At 42.7% G+C, this 22,821-nt stretch overlaps 1 protein-coding gene across 1 annotated transcript in view; it reads right to left on the minus strand.

The window, feature by feature from the left end:
• Positions 1-22,821, minus strand: part of LOC139228763 (A disintegrin and metalloproteinase with thrombospondin motifs 12-like) — an 801,719-nt gene that overhangs the window by 355,975 nt on the left and 422,923 nt on the right. The window lies entirely within an intron of this gene.

Below are 22,821 nucleotides of genomic sequence, written 5' to 3' on the forward strand. Positions count from 1 at the left end.
CAAACAAAAATAATGAGGACAGTAAACCTAGACTTGTTCTCCCTAAACATCGTCCCTGAAATCCCGGTTTCTTCTTCACGCGGGCGTTCGACTAAAAATAGAAGAAAAGATATGCACTTATCTTTTGGTCGAACACTCACCAGGGATCCCAGACTCGAGACCTCCTCTTCTTGCGCAACGGAGGGTGTTCACATTGGAACATCCGTAGGAGTCACGTGGACCTGGACACCCAATCACGGTGACACATTTTCTCATTCATAGTAACAGGAGTTTCATAGGTCCGAAACTCCTATTACTATGAATGAGAAACACCCCCAAACATTACATAAAATATATTTTTTAAAACACCTCACATAAATACATTATAGAAATTAAAGTTGATAGAAATGTTTATGAAAAAAAAAATATTTGCTGATTTTTTAAAAAAGTATTAATTATGGTTTAAAATAAAATTACCTGAGTGGGCAGGATTTTCAACATAAATATGTATTTTAAAATTTTACTTTTATATGTTTTTGATATGTTTTTAAACTCTTGCGCTGGTAAAAGTAGGCTATGCGCCTGCTTTTACCAGGCGCAAGAGTTTTAAGGACATTCGCTGGGCTGGAGATGGGCAAATAGCCCAATGTCTGCCGTGGGAATGTCCTTCTCCCTGAGATGCATGCGATCTGTCAAACCAGAAATTTGACAGATCAGAAAACCGGCTTTTGCGATGCCTTCCCGGGTCCGTACACACTCCGTACAGACCCGCGGAGGCCGGGATTTCAGGGCCATCATTTATTTTAAAACTGCAAGATTCTACTTTTTTCGGATAAAGGAACAATAGGTCGTCATAACTGTCCGGAGAGGGGGAACTCCTTAAGCATCAATAATTAAGATTAATAATTAAGTCATCTCAGAATTCTTGACAGTTATTATGAAGATTTTTTTTCTGACTGAAATGGGCGAAGACAGCTCAGCTGCAATGCTCTCCTCATCCAGTCAAACAGCCAAGGCGACTGCTATAATGTGTATATTTGTGGCTGACAGATGAGTATAGCTTAGTTCTGATACCCACTCCCCCAGTCAAATAGCCTATGCTCACACATGAAAGATCATCATCATAGGCAGTCCCTCGAACGAGGATGACTTGCTTCCACATGAGTTCACGGATGTTTCAATGAAGGACCCGATGTTCCAGTCCTGAACTCCAATTGAAGGGGTGGAAGATGCCTGTGCATGGATTTTTTTTAACGTGTGGTGACCGTTGCACATCAGCCACCACACGGGCTTGACAGAGCTAGGCCTTTATCCAGTGGCAAGAGTTAACCAAGATGACTGGTTCTGCACGGACCTCGTACGCACACATATGCAGTATGGGCTGGCCCGTGCTGCCCCTGGTCCTTCGGCTCTTCTGGGCCCCGTACCCTCATTTAGAAACATAGAAAATAGGTGCAGAAGTAGGCCATTCCGGCCCTTCGAGCCTGCACCGCCATTCAATGAGTTCATGGCTGAACATGCAACTTCAGTACCCCATTCCTGCTTTCTCGCCATACCACTTGATCCCCCTAGTAGTAAGGACTACATCTAACTCCTTTTTGAATATATTTAGTGAATTGGCCTCAACAACTTTCTGTGGTAGAGAATTCCACAGGTTCACCACTCTCTGGGTGAAGAAGTTTCTCCTCATCTCGGTCCTAAATGGCTTACCCCTTATCCTTAGACTGTGACCCCTGGTTCTGGACTTCCCCAACATTGGGAACATTCTTCTTGCATCTAACCCGTCAGAATTTTAAACGTTTCTATGAGATCCCCTCTCATTCTTCTGAACTCCAGTGAATACAAGCCCAGTTGATCCAGTCTTTCTTGATATGTCAGTCCCGCCATCCCGGGAATCAGTCTGGTGAACCTTCGCTGCACTCCCTCAATAGCAAGAATGTCCTTCCTCAAGTTAGGAGACCAAAACTGTATACAATACTCCAGGTGCGGCCTCACCAAGGCCCTATACAACTGTAGTAACAACTCCCTGCCCCTGTACTCAAATCCCCTCGCTATGAAGGCCAACATGCCATTGACTTTCATAACCGCCTGCTGTACCTGCATGCCAACCTTCAATGACTGATGTACCATGACACCCAGGTCTCGTTGCACCTCCCCTTTTCCTAATCTGTCACCATTCAGATAATAGTCTGTCTCTCTGTTTTTACCACCAAAGTGGATAACCTCACATTTATCCACATTATACTTCATCTGCCATGCATTTGCCCACTCACCTAACCTATCCAAGTCACTCTGCAGCCTCATAGCATCCTCCTCGCAGCTCACACTGCCACCCAACTTAGTGTCATCCGCAAATTTGGAGATACTACATTTAATCCCCTCGTCTAAATCATTAATGTACAATGTAAACAGCTGGGGCCCCAGCACAGAACCTTGCGGTACCCCACTAGTCACTGCCTGCCATTCTGAAAAGTACCCATTTACTCCTACTCTTTGCTTCCTGTCTGACAACCAGTTCTCAATCCATGTCAGCACACTACCCCCAATCCCATGTGCTTTAACTTTGCACATTAATCTCTTGTGTGGGACCTTGTCGAAAGCCTTCTGAAAGTTCAAATATACCACATCAACTGTTTCTCGCTTGTCCACTCTACTGGAAACATCCTCAAAAAATTCCAGAAGGTTTGTCAAGCATGATTTCCCTTTCACAAATCCATGCCGACTTGGACCTATCATGTCACCTCTTTCCAAATGCGCTGCTATGACATCCTTAATAATTGATTCCATCATTTTACCCACTACCGATGTCAGGCTGCACTCCTGCCACGATCTCTCGCCGCTCCTCCGCCACAAACATTCGCCGCACATGAAACAATGGCCATATGAGTGAAGAACCAGAGAATGGTTGGAAGTTGTGGAACTACACCCCGGCATTTTCCCAGCAGTGCCTTCAAGAGAGGCTGGAATAACAATAAGGGGGGCGGGGGCGGGTGGGGCAGAAATGTTAATGATGTATTTTGCATTTTGTTCTTGTACATTGTTTAAAGACTCCTAACTGTCCTTACCAACAACTAATGACTTGTGCTCAACCTGTTTTCGTACTGACAACTGTCTTGGGACTTCGACCTCCACATTGATTCTTTCACAACTCATCTGAAGTTATGTTCATCTAGAAATGTTTAGTGATTTAATTTATAAGACATGAGTAGAGATGTGTAAATATTGTTTTTTTAAGAAATAAAGTAAAAGGTAATCACTTTACTATTGATTTTTTTGCAGAAATATTGCTGGAGCCATGTAGCAATTGGTGATGTTTTAAAGCAGTCAGCAACCAAACCTGAGCATTATTTTTCTGTGCATCCAACATCTTGAAGTATTTAAGACCGCAGTAAAGAGCTGTCAGACTTTAATTTAGGAGCTGGTATAAATGATGTGACAGAACTTGTTCTAAATGTTTTCTGAAATGGCACCTTTCCAAAAAGTAATTGAAATATCCGCAGAGTTTTACAATTTGAGGTGCAGCCAAATTAATTCAAACCACACTGTAGACATATAAGAGCTGGTTTTCGAAGCTCATGCTACCAGCGGGGAGCCTCGCTTCCTCCAGCCGCTCTTTAATTTTAATGGATGAGAAATCATGGGAGGTGCACCCACAATTTCCCGTAATGCATGACTGGTAGTGTGAACAGAAAATGACTCCCATAGTGCAGACTGTGATCATCTCTGTGGGGACAATATGGTGCACTGCAGAGCAAGAAGGAACATTAGTCTGATTCCCCACTCTCATGTGTTCTGGACTGTGGCTGCCTTGCGAATGCAAGTTGAGAACTGCAAGTTGATGCTGGAAGGGAGGGAGGGGGTCAGCAAGAACAGAGCATCACAGCACCCTGAGATTCCAAGTCTTGATCACCCCCCTGTACCTCCTACTAGAATTTGCATGTTCATGGACTGAAGTTGGGTGAGGACAGCTCAGCTGTGATGCTCCCCACACCAGTCAAATAGCCTAGGTGACTCTGTTATAATGTGCATGTTTGTGGATGATAGGTGAGGATAGCTTAGTTCTCATACCCACGTTCTCCAGTCAAATAGCCTCGGTAACTCTGCTTATAATGTACATGTTTGTTGATGTGTGGTTGGTGGGTGAAGATAGCTTAGGTCTGATGCTCCCCCCAGTCAAGTAGCATAGATTCACATATGAAAAATGGCTACTGAATGAAGAACCAGAGCGTGGTTGGTACCTGTGGAACGACACCCCAGCATGGGTCAGTGCCTTCAAAAGAGGAGGGATTAACAATAAGAGGGGGAAAACTTTTGAGCTTTGGAGGAAGAAGAACTATCTATGTCATGACGGTCGGTCCCTATGGAACCATACGCCAGCACGAGGCTGCATCTTGAGAGGACAAATGTACAGTGGGAGAGGAATAGTTTTGTTTAAGAATGCTACAAATGTGAGTCTAGTGTAATTATAGTTGGCTTGATGAGATGAAGGATTCTTGTTATGTTTTTCATTGTGCTCCAAAGTCCCATAATAATAGTTGTAGGCTGCAACGAGATTTGTAAGTGATTATTATATGGAGCTACAGAGCTTCTTATTATGGTTGTAAAGCACATGAGAGTATTTTCATTGAGGAGCCATGGGCCTGGTAAAATTCAGAACATGGAAGTGATTCATTTTATGAGCCGATGATGGTAAGAATGTGACTAGGTTGCATGGACTTTTATCACAGACCCATGGAACTGGCAATAGAAATTGGCACTTATCAGAGAACTTCAAAATAGATCCTAAAATTGGAAGAAAGGAAAAAAGGAAGACTTGCATTTATATAGCGCCTTTCACAATCAGAGGGTGTTCCAAGGTGCTTTACAGCCAATTGGATATTTTTGAAGTGCAGTCACTGTTGTAATGTAGGACGGTAATAGAGAGGATTAAGCATTGTTTTTAAAGAAAAGGTGTAGTGTTTCCCAGGGGTAACTTCAAAAATTCACCTCTGAAGCTCAGTGAGTATATTCACTAAGCAACTCAGCCATACGGCACAAAATTTACCGAGAAAAGCATGCGTTTGATCCCTGATTTGTTATCTGATCTCAGCTAGGGTGGTAGAAAAGGTCTCCGCTCAGCTGCCTCTGTTCCAAGGAAAACAGACTCAGCATCCCCAATCTTTCCTCATAGCCAACATTCTCCAGTCCAGGCAACATTCTTGTAAAACTCCTCTGCACCCTTTCCAGTGCAATCGCATCTTTCCTGTAATGTGGTGACCAGAACTGCACACAGTGCTTCAGCTGTGGCCTAACCAGTGTTTATTATTCATAGAAACATCGAAAATAAGTGCAGGAGTAGGCCATTCGGCCCTTCGAGCCTGCATCATAATTCAATAAGATCATGGCTGATCATTCACCTCAGTACCTCTTTCCCGCTTTCTCTCCATACCCCTTGATCCCTTTAGTCGTAAGGGCCTTATCTAACTCCCCTTGAATATATGCAATGAACTGGCATCAACAACTCTCTGCGGTAGGGAATTCCACTGGTTAACAACTCTCTGATTGAAGAAATTTCTCCTCATCCCAGTCCTAAATAGCTTATCCCTTATCCTTAGATTATGTCCCCTGGTTTTGGACTTCCCCAACATTGGGAACATTCTTCCTGCATCTAACCTGTCCACTCCCGTCAGAATTTGATATGTTTCTATGAGATCCCCTCTCATCCTTCTAAACTCCAGTGAATACAGGTCGAGTTGATCCAGTCTCTCCTCATATGTCAGTCCTGCCATCCCTGGAATCAGTCTGGTGAACCTTCGCTGCACTCCCTCAATAGCAAGAACGTCCTTCCTCAGATTAGGGGACCAAAACTGAACACAATATTCCAGGTGAGGCCTCACTAAGGCCCTGTACAACTGCAGTAAGACCTCCCTGCTCCTATACTCAAATCCCTTAGCTATGAAGGCCAACATACCATTTGCCTTCTTCACCGCATGCTGTACCTGCATGCCAACTTTCAATGACTGATGTACCATGACACCTCCCCTTTTCCTAATCTGCCGCCATTCAGATAATATTCTGTCTTCGCGTTTTTGCCCCCAAAGTGGATAACCTCACATTTATCCACATTATACTGCATCTGCCATGCATTTGCCCACTCACCTAACCTGTCCAAGTCATCCTGCAGCATTTTAGCGTCCTCCTCACAGCTCACACCGCCACCCAGCTTAGTGTCATCTGCAAACTTGGAGATATTACACTCAATTCCCTCATCCAAATCATTAATGTATATTGTAAATAGCTGGGGTCCTAGCACTGAGCCCTGCGACATCCCACTAGTCACTGCCTGCCAATCCGAAAAAGATCCGTTTATCCCGATTCTCTGCTTCCTGCCTGCCAACCAGTTCTCTATCCACGTCAGTACACTACCCCCAATACCATGTGCTTTAATTTTGCACACCAATCTCTTGTGTGGGACCTTGTCAAAAGCCTTTTGAAAGTCCAAATACACAACATCCACTGGTTTTCCCTTGTCCACTCTACCAGTTACATCCTCAAAAAATTCTAGAAGATTTGTTAAGCAGGATTTCCCTTTCATAAATCCATGCTGATTTGGACCGATCCCGTCACTGCTTTCCAAATGTGCTGCTATTTCATCTTTAATAATTGATTCCAACATTTTCCCCACTACCGATGTCAGGCTAACCACTCTATAATTACCCGTTTTCTCTCTCCCTCCCTTTTTAAAAAGTGGTGTTACATTAGCTACCCTGCAGTCCATAGGAACTGATACAGAGTCGATAGACTGTTGGAAAATGATCACCAATGCATCCACTATTTCTAGGGCTACTTCCTTAAGTACTCTGGGATGCAGACCATCAGGCCCCGGGGATTTATCGGCCTTCAATCCCATCAATTTCCCGAACACTATTTCCTGCCTAATAAGGATTTCCTTCAGTTCTTCCTTCTCACTCGCCCCTCGGTCCCCTAGTATTTCCGGAAGGTTATTTGTGTCTTCCTTCGTGAAGACACAACCAAAGTATTTGTTTAACTGGTCTACCACTTCTTTGTTCCCCATTATAAATTCATCTGAATCTGACTTCACGGGACCTATGTTTGTCTTCATTAATCTTTTTCTTTTCACATATCTATAGAAACTTTTGCAGTCAAGTTTTTATGTTCCCAGCAAGCTTCCTCTCATACTCTATTTTCCCCCTCCTAATTAAACCCTTTGTCCTCCTCTGCTGTATTATAAAATTCTCCCAGTCCTCACGTTTGCTGCTTTTTCTGGCCAACTTATATGCCTCTTCCTTGGATTTAACACTATCCTTAATTTCCCTTTTTAGCCACGGTTGAGCCACCTTCCCCGTTTTATTTTTACTCCAGACAGGAATGTACAATTGTTGAAGTTCATCCATGTGATCTTCAAATGTTTGCCATTGCCTATCCACTGTCAATCCTTTAAGTATCACTCGCCAGTCTATTCTAGCCAATTCATGCCTCATACCATCGAAGTTACCTTTCCTTAAGTTCAGGACCCTAGTCTCTGAATTAACTGCGTCGCTCTCCATCTTAATAAAGAATTCTACCATATTATGGTCACTCTTCCCCAAGGGGCCTCGCACAACAAGATTACTAATTAGTCCTTTCTCATTACTCATCATCCAGTCGAGGATGGCCAGCCCTCTAGTTGGTTCCTCGACATACTGGTCTAGAAAACCATCCCTAATACACTCCAGGAAATCCTCCTCCACCGCATTGCTACCAGTTTGGTTCGTCCAATCAATATGTAGGTTAAAGTCGCACATGATAACTGCTGTACCTTTATTGCACGCATCCCTATTTTCTTGTTTGATGCTGTCACCAAGTAATCAGGAAGGCATAACATCCTTACTCTTGTATTCCATTCCTCAACTAATAAAGGCAAATATTCCATATGCCTTCTTAACAACCTTATCCACCTGGCAAGCTACCTTCGTGATCTGTGGACCTGCACTACCAGGTTCCTTTGTTCCTCTACACTTTTCAGTGTCATACCATTTAATGTATATTCCCTTGCCTTGTTAGACCTCTCAAAGTACATTACCTCACACTTATCCGGATTGAATTCCATTTTCCACTGTTCTACCCACCTGACCAGTAGGTGGTCTCATATGCTTGTGTCGGTGAACATTAAAGATTCAATAAGACTATTCAATAAACAAAGAATTCTCCCACTGTCCGGGTAACATTTCTTCCACAACCAACACCAATAAAAATAAATTAGCAGACCATTTATTGCATCGCTGTTAGTGGGACAATGCTCTTAAAGAATGGATATCTGAATCTCTTTTAACATTTTGATGAAGTTCTATATAAATGCAGGCACAGTCCACTCCTTAATTCTAAATTGCTTAATTAAAATGATCTGATAATTTGTTTTTTAAGCATTAATTCTCACTTTGTGTCAATTATCACATTTAATGAAAATAATTTGTGGGTGGGAAAGCAAATTGTGAGGAGGATACAAATAATCTGCAAAGGACATAGACAGGCTAAGTGAGTGTGCAAAAATTTGGCAGATGGAGTATTATATGAGGTTAACCACTTTGGCAGAAATAATAGAAAAGCAAATTATAATTTAAATGGAGAAAAATTGCAAAATGCTGCAGTACAGAGAGATCTGGGGGTCCTTGTGCATGAAACACAAAAAGTTAGTAAGCAGGTACAGCAAGTAATCAGGAAGGCAAATGGAATGTTGGCCTTTATTGCAAGGGGGATAGAGTATAAAAGCAGAGATGTCCAGCTACAACTGTACAGGGTATTGGTGAGGCCACACCTGGAGTACTGCGTATTGGTTTTAGTCTCTGTATTTAAGGAAGGATATACTTGCATTGGAGACTGTTCAGAGAAGATTCACTAGGTAGATGAGGGGGTTGACTTATGAGGATAGGTTGATTGGTTAGGCCTATACACATTGGAGTTCAGAAGAATAAGAGGTGATCTTATTGAAACTTGTAAGATAATGAAGGGGCTCGACAAGGTGGATGCAGAAAGGATATTTCTACTCATAGGGGAAACTAAAACTAGGGGACATATTCTTAGAATAAGGGGCCGCCCATTTAAAACTGAGATGAAGAGAAATTTCTTCTCTCAGAGAGTTGTAAATCTATGGAATTCTCTGCCCGAGAGAGCTGTGGAGGCTGGGTCATTGAATATATTTAAGGCGGAGAAAGACAGATTTTTGAGCAATAAGGGAGTAAAGGGTTATGGGGAGTGGGCAGGGAAGTCGCTGAGTCCATGATCAGATCAGCCATGATCTTATAGAATGGCGGAGCGGCTTGAGGGGCCAAGTGGCTTACTCCTGCTCCTATATCTTATGTTCTTATGCCTCGACTAATAAAGGCAAGTATTTCATTTACCTTCTTAACAACCTTATCTACCTGGCCTGCTACCTTCAGGGATCTGTGGACTTGCACTCCAAGGTCCCTTTGTTCCGCTACACTTTTCACTGTCGTACCATTTAATGTATATTCCCTTGCCTTGTTAGACCTCCCGAAATGCATTACCTCACACTTATCCGGGTTGAATTCCGTTTGCCACAGTTCTGCCCATCTGACCAGTAGGTGGTTCCATATGCTTGCGTAGGTGAACAGTAAAGATTCAATAGCACCAGTCAATAAACAGATAATTCTCCCACTAACATTTCTTCCTCAAACAACACAACTAAAAAGAAATTAACAGACCATTTATTGCATCGCTGTTAGTGGGACAATGATCTTAAAGAATGGATATCTGAATCTCTTTGAACATTTTGATAAAGTTCTATATAAATGCAGGCACAGTCTACTGCTCAATTCTAAATTGCTTAACTAAAATGATCTGATAATTTGTTTTTTTAAGCGTTAAATTCTCACTTTGTGTCCATTACCAGATTTAATGCAAATAATTAGATAATTTTATGCAAATTTCTCAGAGCAAAAATAGTATTATTAAGAGTAGACTGTATTTCTTTCTTTTCTTGTTCTTTTTCTCAATCCATTATTTCCCATGTCAGTCTGTAATCTCATTCTCCATTTCTATTCCCATCTTTCCTTTTCTATCAGCTGTCAGTGTTTTCCTGCCTCTTTGTTTGCCGTTCGATATATTTTCTCTTTATTTAGAATGAGCAGCAGATGGCGCAGGACAGATGGGGCATATTTCTTGCAAGCAGATGGAATGGGTAAAATAGGGGAGGATACGACGGGAAGTGTTTAGAGCATCTCTGAATTGCTCCTGGAATGAAACATACCCCAGTGATTACTCTAGCTCAAATCAGGCCTCAAAAGTTAAAGTCAGAAACAGGAATTTGCAAATTTCAGATCTGATGCAACCTCTAAATTGCAACATAAACAGAACGATAGGGGCCGCCCATTTAAAACTGAGATGAGGAGGAATTTCTTCTCTCAGAGGGTTGGAAATCTGTGGAATTTGCTGCCTCAGAGAGCTGTGGAAACTGGGTCATTGAATAAATTTAAGACAGAGATAGACAGTTTCTTAACCGGTAAGGAAATAAGGGGTTAGGCGGAGTGGGCAGGGAAGTGGACCTGAGTCCATGATTGGATCAGCCAAGATCGTGTTAAATTGCAGAGCAGGCTCGAGGGGCCATATGTCCTTCTCCTGCTCCTATTTCTTATGTTCTTATGATAGAGGTCCTAAGTTAATAAATGGGGAGTTTGTTATTATACTGATTCACACAGGACAGAATGGATCAGGTCTTTTTTATTTGAATAATGTTATTATTTTTTTCCTACTTGCTTCTCCTCTCCTATCCTGACAGCCCAGACCCATGCTCAGGCAGAGCTTCACGATTGCTGGTGCCTTCCAGTACTTTCCCAAGTTGCAATTCTTCATGAATGAATCAAGAAAGGGCTGGGTATTTCTTTCCCCACCCCTACAGACATGAGGCAGGATCTCTGTCCACCACCATGTCCTTGGCCCACTTTCCTATGGTGGGGCTTACATATTTATGGGAGTTATCAGCAGGCTTTCAGCCAGCAAACGTGAACCCACCAATACACTCCAGCAGAACTGAGATGGTGTTACAGTGGGACCACTGGTGGGAGGCCAACTAACAGGGCAGAAGAGCTCAAGACTGCAGCAGATCTTTTACTGAATGCCTTGGATGAGACCGAGCTGGCTAGGCTGTCTCCCTCCATCAGAAGACTTTGGGGACTTCCTGCTATGACTCCAGGGACTGCCATACTTCTAGAAGTGGCAGTAAGATGGGTGGACAAGAGGGAAATGGCCCAAGAACATGGGCCCCGTCTCCTTGCATGAAATGATTAAAATAATAAATCAAATCATTGGATATATTCAAGAGGGAGTTAGATATGGCCTTTACAGCTAAGGGGGTCAAGGGGTATGGAGAGAAAGCAGGAAAGGGGTACTGACGGAATGATCAGCCATAATCTTATTGAATGGTGGTGCAGGCTCGAAGGGCCGAATGGCCTACTCCTGCACCTATTTTCTATGTTTCTATGTAAAACTATTCAAAAATAAATTTGGGCAAGGATAGCAGAAGAAATTTCAGGGCTAAATATCCATAGGTTATTGAACAACTCAACCTGATCATGTAATTCTGAGCTACATATTTACCAGAAGGAGTTATTGAGGTGAACTGTAGCACCTGTACTGCCACTTAACACAAACTAGGGATGAACCTGGGTCCTTCTAGTTTGGGTGCTACAGTTCCAAAATGCTTTCATTAACTGAGCACTTAGAATCCTCCAAGACCCTAGTTTCAGACCCCAATGTGTTAACTGATCTCACCCAAGGTGGCAGCAAAGGATATTATAATTAATCTCATCACCTCCAGATTAAAGATGGGGAAAATAAAAATGAACCAGGGTTCCTCCTCCTGTGGTATTTAGTGACCATCCTGGAATCTGGACGTTGGATGAGGATGGGATTGAGCTCAACTGTGATGCTGCCCATGTTGGAATAGCTTGATCACACATAAAATATGAATAATTAAATGAGATGACGGAAAGCAGATGGTGATAGTGGAATTGCACACAAACAAGAGTCGGATAAATTTGAATAAAAATAATTTCCAGTTAAACTATAAATTATTTATCATAACATTTTCCATAATAATGTATTTATTATCATCTAATTATACATCATTTCCTGATCTTTTCCCACGCAACATTCATTTCCATTCATAAGCGAGCACAGTCACTGCTATACATTCATACCAAAACCAATCAGAACTAGAAACAGCAACAAAAAATGCTGCAAACACCCAGCAGGTCAGGTGGCATGGACTCCGTCAGAACCAGAATATCTTACAGATGAACAGTATTTAGAAAGGAATAGAACAAAGGGGAGGGGAGACAAGAATAAAACACAAGCTTACATAGGTAAAGACATCGAATGACCTGTGAAATGCTTTGCAGGAGATGATCGAATGGCATAAGTGATTATAAGCATGAGACAATAAAGGGGCATATTTTTGAGGATGTAACTAATAGGGTGGACAAGGGAGAACCAGTGGATGTGGTGTATTTGGACTTTCAAAAGGCTTTTGACAAGGTCCCACACAAGAGATTGGTGTGCAAAATCAAAGTACATGGTATTGGGGGTAATGTACTGACGTGGATAGAGAACTTGTTGGCAGACAGGAAGCAGAGAGTCGGGATTAACGAGTCCTTTTCAGAATGGCAGGCAGTGACTAGTGGAGTGCTGCAGGGCTCAGTGCTGGGACCCCAGCTCTTTACAACATATATTAATGATTTAGATGATGGAATTGAGTGTACTATCTCCAAGTTTGCAGATGACACTAAACTTGGTGGCGGTGTGATCTGTGAGGAGGACACTAAGAGGCTGCAGGGTGACTTGGACAGGTTAGGCGAGTGGGCAAATACATGGCAGATGCAGTATAATGTGGATAAATGTGAGATTATTCATTTTGGGGGCAAAAACACGAAGGCAGAATATTATCTGAATGGTGGAAAATTAGGAAAAGCGGAGGTGCAGCGAGAACTGGGTGTCATGGTTCATCAGTCATTGAAAGTTGGCATGCAGGTACAGCAGGCGGTGAAGAAGGCAAATGGTATGTTGGCCTTCATTGCAAGGGGATTTGAGTATAGGAGCAGGGAAGTCTTGCTGCAGTTGTACAGGGCCTTGGTGAGGCCCCATCTGGAATATTGTGTTCAGTTTTGGTCTCCTAATCTGAGGAAGGACGTTCTGGCTATTGAGGGAGTGTAACGAAGGTTCACCAGACTGATTCCAGGGATGGCTGGAATGACATATGAGAAGAGACTGGATCAACTGGGCCTTTATTCACTGGAGTTTAGAAGGATGAGAGGGGATCTCATAGAAACATATAAGATTCTGACGGGAGTAGACAGGCTAGATGCGGGAAGAATGTTCCCGATGTTGGGGATGTCCAGAACCAGTGGACACAGTCGTAGGATAAGGGGCAGGCCATTTGAGGAGAAACTTCTTCACTCAGAGAGTTGTTAACCTGTGGAATTCCCTGCCGCAGAGAGTTGTTGATGCCAGTTCATTGCATATATTCAAGGGGGAGTTAGATATGGCCCTTACGGTTAAGGGGATCAAGGGGTATGGAGAGAAAGCAGGAAAGGGGTACTGAAGGAATGATCAGCCATGATCTTATCAAATGGCGGTGCAGGCTCGAAGGGCTGAATGGCCTACTCCTGCACCTATTTTCCATGTTTCTATGTTTCTATAATAAGAGAAACCAAAGAAATAAATACGACACACAGAGAGTGTATGTATAGCTAAAGAGGTGGGCAGTAAGATGATGGAAAGGGAAGCATGAAAAATTGTCATCCAGTGGCCCAGGAATTTGTATAAGAATAAAGTCAGGCCAATACTAAGGGTGCAGACCACCCCGCCAGCACATTTTGATGCTTGTTGTTGAGTACATAACATGTGTGCGTATGTATATATACATATATCCATCTCTACATCTCCACTGCTTACCCTGCCCTCCAGCGATACAGCCGGTCCTCATAATTTACCGTTTAGCCCCGGTATCATTCTGGTGAATCTGCACTGCACCCTCTCCACATTATATCCTCCTTGAGGTGCGGTGCCCCGAACTGAATGCAGTTCAAATCGTTTCAAAACCATTCCAAATCACATACTTATGCAACTCATTTTTATCACATATTTATCACATCTCTAACACCTTTCAGTTCTGATGATTGAGCATCGACCTGAAATGTTAACTCTGTTTCTCTGCAGATGTTGCTGAGTATTTCCAGCATTTTCTGTTTTTAATTCAGATGTCCAGCAACTATTGTATTTTGCTTTTCAGATATTTATGTCCTTCTGAGACAGTTAATCTACACATCATTAGCTGCTGGGAATCAACTACTATGCGTGTTTTTGAGCAGGAGAAAAATTCTTCTAATCTCTAGGCTCATTTGAGATTTGCTGCTGAGCAGGGTGAGTAAATTGTTGTGGCAGATTATTTTTTACTGGCCTGATCCACTCAGAAACTAGCATTTTCATTGCCTTTGGGACCTTGTACACAAAAATGATGCATTCGAGCAACAAACTGCAACACGCGATAAGTTTGTGAGACTTGTCATGGGATGTTGTGCTTTGTTAAATCGCTTGCCTTATTAATAAGGAAAAGGCATGTTGAATGGAGAAAGAGGAGTCTACAATCTGGAGCAGGGAAGCGGGTTATAAAATTGCTGAAAGAGGTCGTAAAGCAGAGTAAAGGGAATCAGAGAATGAAGATCAGAGCACTTATGTAGAAGGTCAATAATAGGCATTTAAAGAGCCTCTCGAGTGCCGATGGGCTCAATTTTTCCCAATGCCGTTTTTTTGCGTATTTCAAGAGTTTGACGTTTAGGCCACGATAGAACTGAAAAAACTAGTTGCAGCTTCCACGACGCATGCTCCACCTCGATTTCCACGCACTTTGCAGAAGGGTTCTAAACAGCTGCTGAACCCTCTTACATAATTACAATGAGCTAATTAAGCTATTGTATAGTTTGAGAAGAAATTTGTTTTAATGAACAGTGTGTGCCTTTGCAAGAGGGGGATTTTCCTAAGATAATTTAATGCTGAGCTCAGACATGTTTTTTCCAGACCATGGTGAATGAGAACCTGTTCAAAGTTGTTGATCACTGCAGACTCAATGGTGGGATAAACCTCCTTGGTGCAGCTCTACTTCAATGACAGATTAGGAAGTAATAAGAGGAAAAATATATTTTATAATCATGTACATTAATGAGAAGAAGGAGGAAAGTTTTGGGGAGAGAGGAGGGAACAATAAACATATATCGAACTTCCATTATCAGCAAATTATGTAAATCTACCATGATTGAAAAATATAACAGAAATAATTTGGAGTAAGAGATTATAGAGAAGAAGGAACAAAGTAGTTTGTGTCTTAAGTTTCATTAGCTTGGATTGTAAACTAGCAAGTAAATCATATTAGAAATATTATATTTCAGAGGCCTATATGTTTCCATATAAGTTGTATAATATTTTTAATATTTAAGTCAGTTCTAATGATAGGAGGCCATCAAGCTGGCAGCATGGTAAATTCGGGGGGCGGGATGCGGGACAGCGGCCCAGAAATTATTGCGAAACCAGGATGAGCATTCAACTCCACATGGTCCCAACAAAAATAATTAAAACCATACCTTTTTGGGGTTCTTTGGCTGTAATTCCAGTAAACCTGATCAAAGCGTACATGGTGCCACTCCAGCCAGTTCCTGTTTTAAAATGCCGATGCACCTATGCCCATCATAGGACCCCGATTTGCTTCTTAAAAATGGTCTACGGCTTGAAACAGGCAGACGCTTCAGCCATGCAGCGGTCGGTACATGTAAAATGGCAGCAGAACAAGCGTTGGCGTTAACGGGGCATATCAATGCGTGCTGGCCCTCAAAATGGACTGGGCTTCCATTGTGTAGTGTCACACTACAACCAGACTCAGTGCGATAGCCTAAGGATAAATCTGACAACCCAAAAGTATGAGATACAGTGGTCCATGAGCAGCACTATACCACCAGAATATGTAACCTCATGATCCAGCGCATCAAACACTCCAGGATCCCTACAAGCTAGGGATACCATAGATGAGGTAGTGAAGATATGAAGTGTGCAAATCGGCCAGCAACTTGTGGTGAGAAAGAGATACTTCATGAATTGCTAAGTGCCACAAGTTTCTGGTCGATTTGCTTCATGTTAGCTTCATGAAAATGGCATCTTGCCCTTAACCTCTTCATGAGTTTCATGACGTTGTTGCATTTGCACATTAATTGCCCATTAAACTTGTCACAGCAAGATAAGTCTGGTAAATAACAGCATTAGTACCCTTTTAATGACATAATAATTGTTAATTACTGCCCAGAAAGTGAACAATTAAAAGTGTGGACTCTCATTCCTTCAAGTTGTGAAGTGTTGTTGGAGATTTTTAAAATGTTAAATTATGCTTTTTTAAAAAATCTTACTTTTCTGTCTCTTTTGTCTCTCTTAATCCAATCTTTCTGTCCCTCTCTTCATTTTTCTTTCTGTACCTGATTTGACATTGAATTCACCCACTTTAATTCACCCTCCTTCTTAGTCCTTCCTCAGTTTATTTCTCAATCCTTTAATCTCATTAGTTAAGGATCATGGATGTGGATGCTCAGGGGAGCAGCGATTTGGATTATTATTATGAGACCCAGACGACCACCTTACTCCTGGCCCCACAAAAATAATTGAAAACTTACCTTTCTGGGCCTCTTTGGCTGTATTTCCAGAAGCATTGTTTGTCCTATTGTTCACCAATGTCTCAGATGAGCTGAAGGATGCAGCAACAAGTCTTACTAACAGGGCACACCATGAGATGCCTCACTCCAGCAAGTTCTAGGTGAATACAAGGGGCTAGAATTTCCATAGCGCCCCTTTTGGGGTAGATAACTTTTGAAATCTCGAAAAAGTAGCGGCAGGAGAAAATTATTTTCTGCTCCTGGGAAATTCAGCTTCAGCGCTCCAAGAGGGAAGTGGAGTGCTAAATCAAACACTAACTACTTATCTTAGGGCATTAAAGTGCGAGAGCGGGGCGTTAGCGACAGAGCACTGAACGATGAGGAGTGCAATGCTTCCGGCATCAGAGGCTGCTTCCCTCGCTTAAAGGGAAGGGCCAATAAATGGTGCACAAGCTACTTCCTGGCAGTTCTGTGTTGCAAGGTGACCTGGGCGACCGCCATTACAGCCTCAAACACTCTCAGAAAGTGAAGGGCTTGGACATCTTGCAGCAATGAAACATTGAAAACTTTCAGCTGGCACCAGACTGGTGCAAAGAATAAAGTTTGGCCTACCAGAAAACCATTCCCTTTAATTAGCATGCCCCAAGCAGCCAGCCGAGGTGACAATGCTTCCTCTTCCTGCCGTTGTTGCCCAACGATACAGCAGGGGGCAGGAGGCAATTTCACAACCAGGGTGGTAACGGGAAGCTGCGCACTTTATGACGCCATGATCTGCGAGGCGCGAGAGGCCCAAGCGGGAAGTGTTGTCGCCAGCGCTAAGCCGGTAATGAATTCACAGGCATCGTCGAATTCATTGTAACCGGTCACTAACCACTTAGTGCCCCGTTATCGCCCCCACCAGGCGCTAACGGGAGACACAATGCAGCCGAATTTCTCCTCCAAGGTCGCTCTCTGTCTCTCGCTCATGTATTAATGCTGCAACCATGCACAAAACGGGGTTTCTTGCCTTTAAATAAGATCAGTGTATCTCCCTGTGTTTACTCAATTAGGACTTAACATTTTTGGCTTCCAACTAGCAATATCATTCAGCAAAATTTAACTGAACTATCTCAAAAATAAAACAAACAAATAAATTGATAATGTTTGCTAATAAGACAGAGTTTATTGTAAGGATCATTTGAGCAACATTACACTAACAAATTACGATTCTCTCTGGCCTAAACCGAATATATAGTACTTAATTTTCGTACCAATTTTAAATCCCAGTTGTAATGTGTTTGTTGCAAGAGAAATGAGAGTTAAGGGAATAGAACAATACTAATGCTCTATAAATAAAATGTGCTCCACTTTTCAGACAATAGTAGTTAAGTGCAAATTAATCTGACCATTTTTCTCATCATTACTGCTTTGTTGCAATGCACAAAAAAAAATTGTTTTGTACCTGTGTTATTGCCCTTTCTTCCCCTGACTTTTCTGCGTCTTTTATTCTCTATTGCTTGCATTTTTTAAATTCATTCATAGAATGAGGGCGTCATTGGCAAGGCCAGAATTTATTGCCCGTCCCTAATTGCGCTTGAGAAGTAGTGGTGAGCTGCCTTCTTGAACTGCTGCAGTCCATATGGTGAAGGTATTATTGCTTTTCATAGCAGTTTGTTGCATAGCAACTGAGTGGCTTTCTCGGCCATTTCAGAGGGCAATTAAGAGTCAACTACATTGCTGTGGGTCTGGAGTCACAAATAGGCCAGACCATGTAAGGACTGCAGATTTCCTTCCCTAAAGGACATTAGTGAACCAGATGGGTTTTTATGACAATCCGGTAGTTTCATGGTCACCATTACTGATACTAGTTTTTTACTCCAGATTTATTGAATTAACTCTGTTGCTTGCATCGCATAGAAAGTCTGTGAGGGGACCTCAAGCCCTTTATGAGGCTATCAAATTTCTACTCATCTGAGACTGGGCATACTGTACACTTATTCACAGTGTCCGTTGAGTTACCATTATGTTCTTTGTAATATTAGATACTAATAAAAATATTTTCTTCAACTATCACACTGGGCCTGAATTTGTGGTAGGAGGCTTTAGGTTGCTGGTCTTGTCTTTCAGAAGTTAGCACAGGAAGTTCCCCAGGACTGTTTTCAGGGGCTCCCCCACCTGCCACAGAAAACATTGAAACCATTTGGACATGGAGTTCCCCTGATAGGTCAGTGGGCCCCAGCCAGATAGATATGGAGGGTCCTGTCTGCAGTGGGTTTACTGATCACAGCAGGGCAGCTGCAGGCATGCTACAATTGGCTGGCGTGTTTTCGGGCTAGAGAGGGGAGGAAAAATATAGGCGTGGGCACTCCAGATCACTGCACTGTACCCTAGCATGGGTTGCTTATGGGAAAACAAGAGAAAATTCAGGAATATAGAATCATTAGTGTCAGAATCATTGACATAGCAAGAGAACTGTAACCAAAGGTGTGTACAAAACAAGTTATTTTTCTGAAAGCCTTATTATTTCTTAAAAACACCAGGAATTAATAGAATAATTGTGGTAAAGGGAATCCAGTTATAGTATTCAATTTGAAGAAATTCTCAAATGATCACTTCACCCTGACTATAACAAAATCAAAAGGTGGCAATCTCATGATGCCCTATGGGGCCAGCTAACAAATCAAAACTGAAAGCCATTCAGATGCTTTATTTGCTAGTGATAAACAGCATTGAGAGGAGGTGCTCCTGTTAAAATGCAAATAAATTTTTATAGCCTTCACATTGCCATCAGAACCTAGAAGAAAATAAAGTTCATATAAAAAGACTTAGATTTATATAGCGCCTTTCACAACCACCGGATGTCTCATAAGAACATAAGAAATAGGAGCAGGAGTAGGTCATTTGGCCTCTCGAGCCTGCTCCACCATTCAATAAGAGCATGGCTGGTCTCAAAGCTCTTTACAGCAAATGAATTACTTTTAATGTGTAGTCACTGTTGTAATCTAGGAAACGCAGCAGCCAATTTGCGCTCAGCAAGATCCCACAAACAGCAATGTGATAATGAACAGATAATCAGTTTTTTGTTCGTTATTTTGATTGAGGGTTAAATATTGGCCAGGATACCGGGGATAACCCCCCTGCTCTTCTTCGAGATAGTGCCATGGGATCCTTTACGTCCATTTGAGAGAGCAGACCGGGCCTCGGTTTAACGTCTCACCTCTCACTCCCTCAGCACTGTACTGGAGTGTCAGCCTAGATTTCTTTGTGCTCAAGTACCTGAACTGGGACTTGAACCCACAACTTTCTGACTCAGAGGAGAGAGTGCTATCCACTGAGTCAGAGCTGACACACATGCTTGCCCTATTTGCTCAAGCATTTTAAAAATCTGGTTAACTTTTCCTTCCCATCATGGATGTCAGCTGTGGCTCAGAGGTAGCACTCTCTCCTCTGAAGGCAGAAGGTTGTGGGTTCAATGTCCTGTTCCAAAGACTTGAGCACAAAATCTAGGCCAACACTTCAATGTAGTATTGAGGGAGTGCTGCACTGTCAGAGGTGCTGTGTTTCAGATGAGATGTAAAACCGAGGTACCATCTGTCCTCTCAGGTGGACGTAAGAGATCCCGTGGCACTATTTCGAAGCAGAGCAAGACAGTGTCCTGTAAAATATATAATCTCTTACAGATTATCTGGTCATTATATCATTGCTGTTCGTGTGACCTTGCTGTGTGCAAATCGGCTGCCACATTTCCTACAATACAACAGTGACTACATTTCAAAAGTATTGGCTGTAAAGTGCTTTTGGACATCCTGAGTTTATGAAATGTGCTATATCTATGCAAGTCTTTTGTTACCTTTACTTCAATATATGCCTGCTGTATTTTTGAACATTAACAGACGGATATTATATTTCATAGAATTGGCAAATTCTGATCCATATTTCCTGGACAAACTGATTAGTACAAGAAATCTATACTAGTCAGTATAACCAATAGAAATATGTACCTTTATTTTAAATTAGTTTTAGCAAACTTAATTGTTAAATACACCATATTGTATCTTTTCCAGTGGAGATCATTACAAGTGGATTCTAATGTGCACAGCGAGCTGTCTGTTAACTAACCTCATTTCACTTGTAGTGGGTTGTATGCCAATGGATACAATGAACTCAGTGATAATCTCTATCCCTAATTCCAAAAGTATTAGAAATGGTTATTTAAAAGTGTAAAAGTAGAAAAGAAAAATATTTGGCTATTATAATTGACTATTCATTGAAAGTATCTAGTCAGCGCAAAGCTGTTATCAACAGGGGCACTCATGTACTAAATGCATCTTAAGAAAATTTGACTGCAATTCAAAATAAGTTATTCTGCTACATAGATGACTAGTGAGGTCACATTTGGAATGGCAGGAGTGTAGATCAGACGATCACAGCTACAACGTTGCAGCCCTATCTGATCTGTGCTTACTATGGTTATGGCCTCAATTTTGGTTGAGCCCATTTTTCAGCGCACTTACCGGAGTTGCGCCGCTTATCTACATTCTGAGGTGCGCCGAGAAATTTTGTTGCCACTTTGGCCGCTGTCCGGCCTCTTCACTGCACTCGCACAGCATGGCCAGTCAAGTTGGGGGTGGAGCCAGCGTTCGGCACTGGAAAATGTACCGGGACATCTGCACACGCGCAGTGGAGTCCGCTGGTGATGTCCGCGCATGAGCAGTAGCGCTGCAAGTCTGCAACAACAGTAGGTCTCTCTCAGTTTCAGAGCGTGGCGATGTTCTTCCTCCCTGTATTGCTGGGCTCCTTCAGGTAAAGTTCTCTGCATTTATTCTGCCTCCTTTGTTGGGCTAGGGTCGGGCAGGAGAACTGATAGAACACTATTAGTTCTCCTGCCCGCCTCTAGCCCTGGCCAAGTGGCCTCCCGGTGCGATCGATCTCTTAGAAATACGAAGAGATTAATCGCACCGGGCGGCCACTCAGCCAGGGCTAGAGGTGGGCAGGAAAACTGATAGTGTTCCTAACTACTGGTGATTTCTATCAGTTTTCCTGTCCACCCCTAACCCTGGCCGAGTGGCCGTTATCCCGCCCCTAGCCCTGGCCGAGTGGCCTCCGACACCGACCGGCCTGCTACCTTCCCGGGCTGAGTTTGAAGATGATGGTAGGACTTACTTCAATTTTTTATTTCTTATTGAATTCTTGGTTCTTTTTGTTTACAAGGTTTGGTGGTTTGTAAGGCTTGGTGGTTTAGGTGCAGGTCCTCTCCGCTTCCCGCCCCATCCCAGGCTGAATGGCCTCCGATGTACCTACCTGCGCCGATTTCTTTAACTCTCCGCAAGGGTTTTCTGAAGTGGCCATATACGCTGGCCTAAGTAGCAATGGAGTAACTAATAGCTGGCCAAAGTTGCCTAAATGGGCAGAACTGGCATAGGTGACTGGTAATACCCACTTTTGAGAAAAAAAAACTAACCTAAAAAAAATCGTAACTAACTCAGTTACGCCGGTGCAAATTGATTGGGGAAAATGGGGATTTTAAGTTACGCCAGAAAAACCAAGTTACTTCAAAAAAACCAGAGCAACTCCAGGCCAAAATTGAGCGTTATAAGTCTGGCAGCTATCTAGCTCATTGAATATATTCAAGTCACAGATAGATAGATTTTTAACCAATAAGGGAATTAAGGGTTATGGGGAGCGGGCGGGTAAGTGGAGCTGAGTCCACGGCCAGATCAGCCATGATCGTGTTGAATGGCGGAGCAGGCTCGAGTGGTAGATGGTCTACTCCTGTTCCTAATTCTTATGTTCTTATCCTGGGAGCATGTAAATACCCCAAGTGTCACTTCAAAGAGCACGGGTCTTTCAAATGTTGAGGGTAAGGCGAAGCATGTCTACAGGTAATGAAAATGAGGCAAGCTCTTAAACTTGGACTATGTGCTCATAACTAGAGGATATGGGCTAAAGCTGCCCAATGGAAACATGGTACAAGCACTCGGAAAATGGTGGGCAATGTCCTAGCACCCCACTGCCAGTGTCACTGTGGCCGCAGCATTGTTCAGCGTGGCCTACCGTCAGGCGTCCTATGACCCTGACCTCCATTTTTGGATTGAACTGGGCGGAGCATGCATCGTGCCCAATCCAGCCAGTAAAGGCAAGTCACTCTTTCTGTTTAAGTGAGGCTGGTAGGAGCGAATCC

The sequence above is a fragment of the Pristiophorus japonicus genome, chromosome 2 (assembly GCF_044704955.1).
Source record: "Pristiophorus japonicus isolate sPriJap1 chromosome 2, sPriJap1.hap1, whole genome shotgun sequence".
In the NCBI taxonomy this organism is placed as follows: Eukaryota; Metazoa; Chordata; class Chondrichthyes; family Pristiophoridae; genus Pristiophorus; species Pristiophorus japonicus.